Source organism: Bison bison, unplaced genomic scaffold, assembly GCF_000754665.1.
Source record: "Bison bison bison isolate TAMUID 2011002044 unplaced genomic scaffold, Bison_UMD1.0 scf7180017864471, whole genome shotgun sequence".
In the NCBI taxonomy this organism is placed as follows: domain Eukaryota; kingdom Metazoa; phylum Chordata; class Mammalia; order Artiodactyla; family Bovidae; genus Bison; species Bison bison.
In genome coordinates this window covers 30,694,005-30,699,604 of record NW_011495032.1, presented here as the reverse complement: position 1 = coordinate 30,699,604, position 5,600 = coordinate 30,694,005, and the positions used below count along the sequence as shown (strand labels likewise).

General features: G+C 47.7%; 1 pseudogene; it reads right to left on the bottom strand.

Moving 5' to 3' along the window:
* The window catches only part of LOC105003848, a 7,879-nt pseudogene that overhangs the window by 540 nt on the left and 1,739 nt on the right, over nucleotides 1–5,600 (bottom strand).

Sequence of the window (5,600 nt, the reverse complement as noted above, 5' to 3'; positions counted from 1 at the left end):
GACAGATGCCATCCAGCCATCTCATCCTCTGTCATCCCCTTCTCCTCCTGCCCCTAATCCCTCCCAGCATCAGAGTCTTTTCCAATGAGTCAACTCTTCGCATAAGGTGGCCAAAGTACTGGAGTTTCAGCTTTAGCATCATTCCTCCCAAAGAACACCCGGGGCTGATCTCCTTTAGAATGGACTGGTTGGATCTCCTTGCAGTCCAAGGGACTCTCAAGAGTCTTCTCCAACACCACAGTTCAAAAGCATCAATTCTTCAGCGCTCAGCTTTCTTCACAGTCCAAGTCTCACAAGCATACATGATCACTGGAAAAACCATAGCCTTGACTAGATGGACCTTTGTTGGCAAAGTAATGTCTCTGCTTTTCAATATGCTATCTAGGTTGGTCATAACTTTCCTTCCAAGGAGTAAGCGTCTTTTAATTTCATGGCTGCAATCACCATCTGCAGTGATTTTGGAGCCCAAAAAAATAAAGTCTGACACTGTGTCCACTGTTTCCCCATCTATTTCCCGTGAAGTGATGAAACCAGATGCCATGATCTTCGTTTTCTGAATGTTGAGCTTTATGCCCACTTTTTCACTCTCCTCTTTAACTTTCATCAAGAGGCTTTTGAGTTCCTCTTCACTTTCTGCCATAAGGGTGGTGTCATCTGCATATCTGAGGTCATTGATATTTCGCCCGGCAATCTTGATTCCAGTTTGTGTTTCTTCCAGTCCAGCATATGTCTAATGCCATCCTATTTTGAATTACTGTCTTTCTTATCTGAATTTGTTCTTCATTCAAGGCTTGAATGGCTTTTGTACTGTCTAACAGGGCCTGTTTAGTGAAATTAGTTAAGGCCTCTACCTTAACCATGATATCCGTTGTCCCTGTAGAGGGTACAAACAAGGCAGTAAGACAGTCATATCATTGGAACATGGATCGTGTCTATCTTACACGCAGATAGGGCAGGTTTACTGGAGGTTGGTGTAGGCTAGGCTTAATACTGTCACGGGCGAAAGCAAATTCTAGTGTGCAATGCCCTACCCAGCCAACTGGTAACTACGGCCATAAGTTAAGCCCACAGAGCCACTGGGTCCCGTTGCGGGCTACCCAACGGATTTTGGGATTATATTTCCCATCGGAAACGGGCCACTGAACAGACCAATTGGGGTGATAGGTAACTTCAAAGATTTGTTTACATTGTTCAGGGGACAAATAACCCATCTATTTTAATTTTTGGATGTCTAGGGGGCGTCTCCAAATCCAACTTTGTGTTCTTTTTGTTCTCAGCAAATAGTAGCGGGAGTAATCAACTGTCTTTGCTCAGGAGTCATCCAGAAATATTCATCCCAGACCTGGTAGGGTTGTTCAGGGTACCGGGAGGCCTGTCCCTCTCTTGTAAGAGAGCCCCCCTCCTTTTTTTTTTTTCATATATGAGGTATAAGTCCTTCTAAGACTAGTGTTCATGTTAAAGGTAACCCTATGTCCCCAACCCATTAATGGCTTTTTCTTACACCAGGAGAGCAAAGAAATGTTATGATTGGTGAGAGAAAGGAAAGTTCCTTTCTGTTGTTTCAAGAAGGAGCACAGTGGTATAAAGTCCCCATAACAAAGTGGCAATACCCACCACGGGAGTCTGTCCATTACTGACAGGGGCATAGCTCTACATACCCAACAGTTGGAGGAGTTGTGGAAGTCCACGTGAGAATGTGCCCATGAAATGAAGACGTTGTCCTGTGCAGGAACAGTGGTCAGGTTCAGAATTGTGTTGGTGAGGCCGAGTAGCAGGAGTCGTTTACCCAGCTCTATCTTAGAGAGGGCTCGTCCGAGACCTTGTTTTCTTCTTCTTCTTCAGAATGATCTTGGTTTCCCGTGGGTCAGTGGAGTCCTTCTGGATGGTCCACTCGGCATCTTCCAGGTCAGCGTGGTATGCCTTCTTCACTCTGGTGTGATGGATCCAAGGGGCAATGTCTGCAACTTTAACTGCGGTAGGGGTGGTTAAAACAACAGTATATGGACCTTTCCACTGGGGGCCTAGAGTGTCATGCTTTCAGTCTTTCACCCATACCTGGTCCCCTGGTATAAACTCATGCATTTGCTCCCCCAGGGGAAATGGTATTCTTTCTTGCACAAACCTAGTTACTTGATTAATTACCTTACCTAGTTGTTCCATCTGCTGTGATATCTCATCTCCTCTTATCTGAAGTATATCAGTTGCTACTTGTCTTATTATGGGAGGAGGCCTCCCATATACAATTTCATAGGGAGAATAGCTGTGGGACCGTGGGTCATCCTGAGTTTGAGCAAGGCCATGGGAAGTAAATCTACCCAGGAACAGTCAGTTTCTATAATCCATTTAGAAAGCGTCTCCTTTAGTGTCCGGTTAGTTCGTTCTACCATTCCGGAGTTCTGAGGCCGGTAGGCAGTGTGTAACTTCCATTTTATATCCATGGCTTTACTTACTTGTTGTATCAGATCTGATATGAAGGCTGGGCCATTATCTGATCCTATGCTGATGGGGAATCCAAATTGAGGAACTATTTCCCTAAGCAGGCTCTGAGTCACTTCTGATGCTCTTTCAGTTCTGGTGGGGAAGGCCTCCACCCATCTCGAGAATGTACATATCAAGACCAACAGGTAACAAAAATAGCGATATGGTTTCATCTCAGTGAAGTCCACTTCCAGATGTTCAAGGGGAAGGGTACCTTTTAATTGGATACCTGGGGGTTTTGGTCTGCACCCTGGAGCAGCGTTAATCTGAGAGCAGGTGTTGCACTTTTGGGATTCTGTTCTACATAGAAAGGAGAGGCAAGGAACCAGAAAATACCTTCGGATCAATTTCTGCAATTAGTCATGTCCTAGCTGAGAGCCGCAGAATTGATGCTTTTGAACTGTGGTGTTGGAGAAGACTCTTGAGAGTCCCTTGGACTGCAAGGAGATCCAACCAGTCCATTCTGAAGGAGATCAGCCCTGGGATTTCTTTGGAAGGAATGATGCTGAAGCTGAAACTCCAGTACTTTGGCCACCTCATGTGAAGAGTTGACTCATTGGAAAAGACTCTGATGCTGGGAGGGATTGGGGGCAGGAAGAGAAGGGGACGACAGAGGATGAGATGTCTGGATGGCATCACTGACTCAATGGACGTGAGTCTGAGTGAACTCCGGGTGTTGGTGATAGACAGGGAGGCCTGGTGTGCTGCAGTTCATGGGGTCACAAAGAGTTGGACACGACTGAGCGACTGAACTGAACTGAACTGAACTGAAGGTGAGTCATATGGTGAGCTTGGCCCACCAGAGAGGGGGCCATCTCTTCAGGCACTAGTAGCTTACCAGCTGGTAGCTCCCACCATCTTTTTTCTGTTTTGGTGGCTCTCTCCGCTTCAGCTAGTTGGTTTGGAGCCTCAGTGTATGTCAGGGAGTCTAGGGCCAGCTTGGGTAGCTCAGCTAGGACAAATGTTCTCATGGGGATTTCCCCGGATTCCTTTCTGTCCTCGGCTGCCCGTCTGGCGGGCTTGTCACCCAACCTATTTCCTCGAGCCTGTGGGGTGTCTTCCTTTTGGTGCCCACAGCAGTGCATGACAGCTACCTCCATGGGACTCCAGACAGCGTCTAGCAGAGTCAGGATCTCCTCCTTATTCTTAATGTCCTTTCCATTGGCCATTAGAAGGCCTCACTCTGGGTATAGGGCCCCATGTACATGGAGTATAGCAAAAGCATACCGGGAGTCGGTATAGACGTTCACTTTTTTACCCTTTGACAATTGCAGCGCCTGGACTAAGGCCCATAACTCAGCTCGCTGGGCTGACCAATGTGGTAAGGAGCCGGCCTCAATAACAGTCTTTTCTGTGACTGCAGCATAGCTTGATAGTCGCTGTCCTAGCTTTATCAGGCTGGTGCCATCAGTATACAGAGCCCAGTCAGGATTTGAAATTGGCCTGTCTTGGAGGTCTGGACGACTAGCATCGACCTCCTCTAAGACTTCCTTGCAATCCTGGGTAGGTCCACCTTCTCCCGTTGGGAAAACGTTGCCAGGTTTAAACCCTGGCAAGGCTTGATACAGAGGTTGGGGTTTTCATATAGCAGTCCCTGGTATTGAATAATCCGGGAATTTGACAGCCGCTTGACACCCTCCTTGAAGGAGGGTGTTGACTTCATGTGGGACCTTTACAATCAGATCCTGGCTGAAAGTCTGCTTTGTGGCTTCACGTACCAGTAAGGCGACCACGGCCACAGCCTGCAGACAGCTAGGCCACCCGGTGGCAACGTTATCAAGTTGCTTTGAAAGGTAAGCTATTGGCCTGTCCCATGTTTCCAAGGTTTGAGTCAAAACCCCCATGGCTGTTTTATCTTTCTCGGTCACATATAAGGTGAATGGTTTGGTGAGGTCTGGCAATCCCAAGGTGGGGGTGGAGGTGATTGGTAGTCTTAGCTCTTCAAAGGCTTTCTGCTGTTTCTCAGTCCAACTTACTGGGTTTTCTTCAGGCCCTGTCAGGAGCTCAAATAGGGTCTGGGCTATTTGAGAATATCTTGGAATCCAATCCTGCAGAATCCCATGGCCCCTAGGAACTCTCTGACTTGCCGCCGAGTCTTAGGCGTGGGGAGCCTCAGAATTACTTCTTTTTTAGATTGGTCTAGCAACCTTGTGCCTTCTCTTAAGACAAACCCCAAATACCTTACCTCCTCCTTGCAGATTTGTGCTTTTTTCCTCGACACTCAGTATCTCGCCTCTGCCAGTAATTGGAAGAGCACTTGGGTCCCTTCCCAGCATTCTTCTCAAGTCTCAGCAGCCAGCAATAGGTCATCTACATATTGCAGGAACCAACATCCATACCTTTTAGGCTGGAAAGCTTTCAGGTCCAAGACCAGGGTTTCTCCAAAGATGGTTGGGGTGTTTTTGAACCCTTGCAGGAGACGGGTCCAAGTAAGCTGCTGCTTATTGTCTCTGATTGGGTCCTCCCATTCAAAGGCAAAGATGGGTTGTGACGCAGGTGCTAAGCATATACAGAAAAAGGCATCTTTGAGGTCCAAGCAAGTATAGATCCTTGTCTTAGGTGGGAGGAGGCTAAGTAAGGTATAGGGGTTTAGCACAGTTGCGTGAAGAGTTACAGTGCCCTGATTGACCAATCTGAGATCTTGTACAGGCCTATAGTCTCGTCCTCCTTCCTTCTTTACCGGTAAGATTGGTGTGTTTCAGGCTGATTGACATTCCACCAGGATGCCTGCCTGCTTTAGCCTATGAACATGAGGCAGAATCTCGATCCGGGCTTCTTTGGGTATTGGGTATTGACACTTTCTCACCGGGGTGGCCCTGGTTTGAGTTCTATTATTTTAGGGGCTTGGTGTCTGGCTAGCCCAGGGGGGGTTATTTTCAGCCCAGACCTCAGGGAACAGCTGAGTTAGCCTTTTCTCCAACTCTGTTGCCTTGTCTTGTCTATCTCCAGGGGGCTCATGTAGCCTCCATTCGTCCTGAGGGGGCACAAAGACGGAGAGTCAATTAGGTTGTTGTGCCCACCCGAAAAGTGGGCTTCTCTTCAGGAGAGAAAATCACTTGTGCTCCCAGCTTGGAGAGTAAGTTTCTCCCCAGCAGGGGTACTGGGCACTCAGGGATACAGAG